The sequence below is a fragment of the Meleagris gallopavo genome, chromosome 4, assembly GCF_000146605.3.
Source record: "Meleagris gallopavo isolate NT-WF06-2002-E0010 breed Aviagen turkey brand Nicholas breeding stock chromosome 4, Turkey_5.1, whole genome shotgun sequence".
Classification (NCBI taxonomy): domain Eukaryota; kingdom Metazoa; phylum Chordata; class Aves; order Galliformes; family Phasianidae; genus Meleagris; species Meleagris gallopavo.
The window spans coordinates 16,514,055-16,521,664 of record NC_015014.2 but is presented as its reverse complement, the minus strand read 5'-3'; the positions used below and the strand labels follow the sequence as shown (position 1 = coordinate 16,521,664).

At 37.5% G+C, this 7,610-nt stretch overlaps 1 long non-coding RNA gene across 1 annotated transcript; it reads left to right on the top strand.

The window, feature by feature from the left end:
* Positions 1-6: 6 nt before the first annotated feature.
* Positions 7-6,252, top strand: LOC109367205. The gene is made up of 2 exons (XR_002114070.2): positions 7-1,211; positions 3,428-6,252. It is a non-coding gene; the product is annotated as an uncharacterized LOC109367205 (long non-coding RNA).
* Positions 6,253-7,610: the final 1,358 nt, after the last annotated feature.

Genomic DNA, 7,610 nt, shown 5'->3' with positions numbered 1-7,610 from the left:
AAAAAAAAAGATGTAATGGCCAAGAAAATGTACCAATCCATCTGGCCTTGTTGCAGCAAACCTACAGCGCAACCTGGTCTTAATAAAAATGCTAACTACAAGGGCAACTGCATCCAGCCAGGTCACTCATACCTTTGACAAAACCACAGGGTAACTTGTGGGTTCTGCTCATTAGACACGTTGTACCGGCATCTTTGAGTGCAAACCTCTCTATTCTGCTCAGGAATTTGGGCTGTAGCTTTTACCAAGCATAGGCATTTTCTGCCTCTGCACTAAGTAGCTGACAGTATTCTTTCAGACCAAATAGTCTGTCTTTTTCACCACACTCTTTTAATGTGGTTTCTACCTCACTCTATGTTTAGGGAGAATATAGCTAAAATATGGATATTATTCTGTAATATTTATGTAGGTAAATCTTTTGTGCATGGAAAGTGTGGTAGTAGTTTATTTTTAAGTTTGTATAGTTTTAATTACTATTTTGATTTTCGGGGCATTAGACATAGCAAAATATTTGTCTACAGCAGATGTTTTTGACAAATGATTTATTGTATAAATGCAAAATTGCTGAGAATTCAGTCCAACTGGAACTGTGATGAACATTTGCCTCAGTGTGATTCTTTTTGTAGTATGAGGCACATTAACCTACATCTTCCACTTCATTAGAAAATATATGTCTGTGTACAGGAGAAGAGCCACCACTTCTATCATATGCCTCAGCAGAGATTACAAAAACTGATTTCATTGTACTTGTATAAATTGATGAACAGGTCCTTGGATAGTCTTTTTATGAGCTATCTCTTTGCAACTCTTGATTTAGAATGCAAAAATATCTACCTGCAGTTTCAAATATAGTGCCTAAATATCAGATTCCAGCTCAAAGCAAGATTTCTCGGTGGGATGCTCTCACCCAGCATCCCACTGAATGTACAATTACAGTGATCCTTTTTGTAAGAACTGTGTCACTTCTAAAATGTAATGTGAAATTTTTGCATCAGTTTAAATTACTAGCTTCACCTTCTGAAGATTCACTAGGGAACCGATACACCTTCTTGTGTCTTCTACTCTTAGTTACCGTGAAGCAAGTAACAAACTGTGAGAAGGAGAATTTTTACCGTGAACATCAGCAGAAGGATACAAGCACTTCCATACTGAATAGGAAATTGTTGACTAGGTTGTGCAGAGTTAACCTAAAAAATAAAAAAAGGGATTATGTGAGTATATAGTTCCAAGATTGTACTTATGGAATCTACTGGAAGTAGATAAGTACAAAACCAAATCTTTGCACTATCACTTGAGTCACAAAATCAAAACTATTGCAAATCAATTCTAGAAAAATTAGCCATTAGAGAACAGGACGAAATAAGATGCACTGCCATTATGAAAGTGCAAAAATAATCATTTGGTTCTTTCTTTTTTGGGTTTGTTTGTTACTTTAGGTCATAATATTTATTTCACTTATATATAGATATAAATCAGAGTGTGTTAATAAGATGACTGTCATAATTTTCCAGATCAGATCTCATTTATATGGAAGCATAATTATTACTCTATATATGATGCAAAGATTTGTGTTTCAATATTAGCTTTCCTAGTTTAGATGAATTATGAATGTAGCCCTTGAATTTCCCATGCTAATTCCTGCTGAAAATAGTCTTATAGTGCCTTCATGGACTACATATATTCTCAGGCAAATCTGCAGGTTTAACTCAGGTTTGTCAAGAACCAATAAACATCTATCCAAGGAATCACATCAGGATTAGGAGCAAGGAAAAAATGTATATTATGTGCTGAAGTCATATAATTTGCTATTTATAAACAGCATCCCACAAGCCCACTGATGCAAGTGTGTAATTTTACTGAATTCAGTGCAATTAAACTGATCTATACTGATTGAGGGGTTGGACTACAGTTAATATTTTAAAAAAGGAAAACTTGGTTGCCTAACATACTGTTGACATGTGGTAAGACAACATCTATACTAGTGAGAAAATATCACAGTACAGAAGGCTAATTTAATTTCAGAGTTTAATAAGTGGCATTACGTGCCATCTGTTGCTCACTGAAATGTTGACTGAATAATTGCTATGAATGGAAGACACATATGGAACAGGTATTCTCAATGGTCAGAGTTAGCTTTTGGCCATTTACATTATGGTTTCACATACTTCTATTTTAAGTAAAATCCATCAGTACCATTACAAATAAACTGTAATATCTTAGGAAAAATCTGTTAATGGAAATGTCCTGCTCGTCTGTTCCTAAAGTATTTGAATAGTTACTGGGTGCACCAAGCAATTTATTTGTCCTCATTGCTGGTTTTCTGTCCTGGGAAGTGTTACATGTTTGTATTTTCTTCATCTCATTCTGGACTGCTGCTAAAACTTTTGCAGCTGATTTGGTACAGCAGGTATAGTTGGTACAACAGATTGCAAGATTAAAAACATAAATGCTCAGTATTGCGACCAACTCTCAACTGCTAAGAAACTCTCGATGTTTGTGCCAATTCAAGTGACACTAAAACTTAGAACTTGCCTTTGAGTTCACATGATGGATCACACCGAAGAAGTCTGGGTATGGATGTACTTTTATACTCAGTATAAAAGCCTTGTATTTCTTCTGACTTATTGTGTTTTAAGGTTTTCCTTTCTACCTTTTTTGACCAGCGTGACCGTCTCTCTATCCGTACAACGCAAGTATCCAGCAAATGCTCAAAAAAAGACTGATGTTTCTGAGATCTCAAGTACAACTTTGACTTCTTTAAGAAGTCTTCTTTTGCTGACTGAAAGCAATGCCTCACGTGATCTGAAGGCATCTTACATCTGTTACAAGCTATCCATCAGTTCTCCATTTATGTTTGGGTCACTGAAAAACTAAGAAATGTTTCTAACACTTTATTTTAAGAGATGATGCAAAAGACATCTTTGAGAGTTCATGGAATTATAGAATATCCCAAGTTGGAAGGGACCCACAAGGATCACTGAATCCAACTCCGCCCAAAATGACTGCTTGGGATTTCTTTAAAAGAAGATTTAACTGTTTTCAGTTTTATTGATAGATAATATCCTCAGGCTAGATTTGGGGCAGGTAGAATGACTGGTACTGGACAGTTAGCACTGTGAATTGCTGTCTGTAGTCCTCTACAAACATGACTTTCTTCTGTTTGCTATTGGTCTGCACAGAAGCCAACATTTTCAAAGTAACTGATTTTTTTATTTTTTATTTTATTTTATTTTTTTTCACAGAGCTGCCTCTTCAAAGGGGCTGATATATTTTCTGGGGCTTGGTGAGTTCTTTCATGGATGAAACAACTCAGACTAGCCCATCATTTTGGAAACAGGCATTATTTGATCAGTGCCCATCTAAATGCTGTACAAGTATTTCAGTGCTCTTCGTTAGGTTTACAATCAGCATTGCATTTGTTTTGCAGATGAGCCCTGTATGGGAGACAAATCTATCTTCTGTCAGATGGAAGTACTTGCACGTTACTGTTCCATCCCTGGCTACAACAAGCTGTGCTGTGAGTCCTGCAGCAAGCGCAGCAGCACTCTCCCACCACCATTCCTTACCGAAGCTGCTGAAACTGAGGAGGAAGTGATGTTTGATCGAAGTGATTTGCCTAGAGCTTTGATGATGCCAACGCCTTTAGTCCCCCATTATGCAGAGTTCCTGCCAGGGAGAAGGGGCCTGGGCAGGCTTCACTTCGCAGAAGAGGATACAGATACACATGTCTCCCAATCAAACACAAAGCCTAAGGGTGCTGAGTTTCCACAGTGGAGAGTTCCTCTAGCAAGCAAGACTTCCAAGCTATTTGCTTTGTTCCACCAGCCACCTGCCAATAGTAGCAGTCTTGGTCCTCCTAATGACCTTGCTTTGGTCGCAGCTGTTCCTGTGGTGTCAGCTAATAACACTGCAGTGGGTGCTCCTTCACCATCAAGAACCTCACAGAAGAGTGAGAGGCAAATTGACAAGAGATGGCCTTCGAGGTCCTCCACTGTGGAAAGATGAATGTGAATGCCACATGGAGAATAGTTGCAGAAAGAAGCTTTGGTTCGCTTTGTGTTTCCTTTCTTTACTTCTGGACACTACGGCGCATGCTGCTTTCCATGAGCAGGACGCTGCAGATCATCAGCTAATTCTCCTTGTAAATACAAAGAACAAGAAGTGCTGGTTCACTTTCTAGTTGCTTCCCGTCCCTCCTTCCATACTGTGTCATCTTCTTAGCTTGAATGCGTTGGAGGAAAGCACCAAAGAACATTCCTAACAGTGCACAAAAGTTGCCAAGGGCATCGGTCAAGCTCTAGTACAGGGAAAGTGGCCGTGTTCTTAGTAGTCACCTCACTATTTTTGTTTTTAAGCACTCACATGTAGAAAACACCCCACTACAAGAAGTACCAAACGTTTACATGATACAAAATACTTTTGCAGTGGAACAACTGAATTAATAAGACTTGTTTTGCTAATTTATCTATATAAATGGATATTGTATGAGCAAATTTGCAGCTGTTGTGTAAATACTGTATATTGCAGAAAATCAGTATTATTTTTAAGAGTTTTGTGCTGTCAGACAACTGTTTACCTATGTTGCATTCTGGACAATTGCTAGGTGCCTGCCATTGAGTACTGCCTTATTTACATTCCACAAGTTGATTTTTTAAGCAGCATTGTCATAAAAGGATAAGTTCCATTTTCATATGAATTACATCTACTGATATTAGGAAAGAGTTTGTTGTTTGATTGTTTTTTAGTAACAACAATGTGATGCTTTCTTTTCAAGTAGAGGGGGAAAAAAAGAAGTATAATTCTAAAAGTATGAGTCTGCTTATTGCTACCTGCCCATTAAAAGTTCGTTTAGACATTTTAGCGTAATTCCAGTCACAGGTTGAAAAAATGCTGTTATGTGCCTGTGAAATGAACACTGACACCTGCAGCCTACACTGAGCAGGCACTGCTATGGCTAGGAGTTGCAGTGCTGTCCCTTAAGTTTCCTCTTGCCTAAGGGGTCAGACCAGTGTAGGAAACCATGTATATACTGTAAGTACTGTAATATTCACAAGTCAAAAAGTTGTGTTTTCCAGATGATCCAGTTGTTTTTTATGAAGCTAAAAAAGCATCATAGTGGTAGCACTAAGAAGAAATAGCTGTGGCAAGACTTAAAAGATTTTTTTCCTACTGGAAGCATTGGTTTAAGGTGAGAGAGATATTTATTTTTCAGCATGGTTCACCTCAAAATCTCCATAAGCACAATGCATCTGACTGCAATAATGTACTAGTAATTTATGTCAATAACCATCTTGTTCACAGTCCATCCAATCACACTCTCTCCTGTGTGTTGCTGTAAAGTACTTGTATATAGGATTGAGAACTAAAGATATTTATTAAAAGTTGAATTCTTGATAGTATTTTATGTACTAAATATTTACACTAAGGGCAGTTGACTATCCTTTTTGCCAAGATAAAATAGATGTAACGAGATACTTGTACATGCTATGTCATATGAATAGAGCAGAAATTTAAGCTAACTAAACTACTGTAGAGAAACTGTTGTTCTTACTCTTAAAAATAAAAAAAGTCTGACAATTTTTTTTATTACAAGCATCTTTAATTTCAAAGTGGGATATTAAATATTCATGTGCAATTTTTGTTTCCCCATAAGAAGTCCTCATGATTGCCTCATTTGAAAGAACAGCGGATGTGTGCCTCTAACCTACTATAAAACAGTATCATTCCAAATTAGGACTCCAAAGGTTAAATTCTGGAAAGAAACTTCTGAGGTGATTATGCATAATCACTGGATGACTAGGATAAGGTAAGGATGAAAAATGTTGTCACAAAACTTTTATTGTAAATGAAATTTAAGAAGATGAATCCTCTTCAAGGGAGTATGGGGTCACTGCGCATCTTACATTGTGATGTGCGTTATCTAACCCACTGTAGTACTGACTCACCACCTCTAAAGAATTGCTGCTACCTTTCCACAAGGCTTTTGAAGGTCAAAGAAATTAGTATTAAAAGTATTGTACAGACAATCCCTGAGCCTCAAACAGACAAATAGGGTGTATTTTATTACTTGGAAATTTCCAAAAAGTCAAATTCTCTGTCTTTATCTTCTACATATATACAATGTGGGTGTAGATAATCGTTGTACCTTTTTGCTTTCTTTTCTACCAAGCTACTTTCTCTTTCATTAAAGTGTACACTACTGATCCTGTTTGTTGTACTGGGGAGCATGTAGCAATAAAATCTTTAAGATAATAAGGCTTTTTTTTCTGTTTTGATCCGTGATTTTGTTATGTTATCCTTTACAGAATGAAGAAATATGTACATCCCCAAATTTCACTCTCTAGAAAAAACCTCTTTTCCCTTCATATGTTGTATCTACAAAACCCATTACAAAATTTTTGTAATTTAGAATTAACAAAATAGCAGAACAAAATTTTCTTTACACAGTGTTCTTATATATAACATGTACTTCACAGAGTTAACATCAGTGCAGGTGGCTCAAAGGACTTCAGTGTCCTCTGCGGAGGCTTATGCTTTGTTCCAAGGAAAACAATTGCCTTCACCATGTCTTTCTCTGGAAAACAGGTTTAAAACACTTCCAGGTTCCTGTGACTTGTGGAAGAGGTACTAATAAAAATCACTGACAATAGGATATAAAAGCTGTTTAAAACAGAAGAGTGGTTTCTGAGTCAAAGTAAATGCATTTTGAAAGTTCCTGAGTGGTTTGTTCAATCCCCTACGCCCCTCAGAGTAGATTAAACACATTCAGATGTTTCCAGAGTCCTGATGCACTTAGGAAGTGGAATGAATCATTAGTGAAGAGGGGCTAAAAGCAATGTAATTAAAACTCCCTTGTCAGGTACACATACGCAACTCGCCCAGGCTTCTGCAGTCATACACACGTGTAACACTTTCTCAGATTTGAAATATTTGAAACAGCATATTTACAGAAACCTCAGCCTTTCTTTTAAGATGTTGCGTGCTGCAGAAAGAACTTGTATAGCCATGTCTGTCTTTTCCTTGACTTTCCAACACTTGGGAAGTTCCTCCTGAACAAAAGTCTAACATTGTCTGTAACAAAAATTCTTCTCCAGGACATGCATGCATAGGTAGAATAGAGAGGCACGACGATATACTCACTCAGAAAGTGGATAGCAAGGACCAAGCAGAGTTGAGTATATGACATTGTGAAGGAAGATATGCCAGCCCTTTCCTAGAAACAGGTGTTCATAGTTAGTGTGAAACTGAATATGGCATTGATAAAGCTGCAATACAGAAGGAAAAAAGGTGAAAGATAAAAGATTTGCTGCTGGATGATTTCTCCTTTGAATCAATTCTAGGAAATCTGGAGTGCTCCTGTCACAGAGTACCATATCTGAACTCCATCTTGAAAGGAGTACAGCAAATCTGCACTCCAGGGCAAGGGGAATTGCTGAAATAATGCATAAGAGAACAATACTGGAGACTGAGTAGTTGGTTCCCAAGAGTTTAGAGAGGACTTTTGCAGAGTGCTGTTGGTCAGGGCATCATAGGGTACCACCTCTGCCACTTCCCCATGCTCTTTTCTCCCTCCCTCCAAGATGCAACATGACTGTGCTCTGCCACAAAAC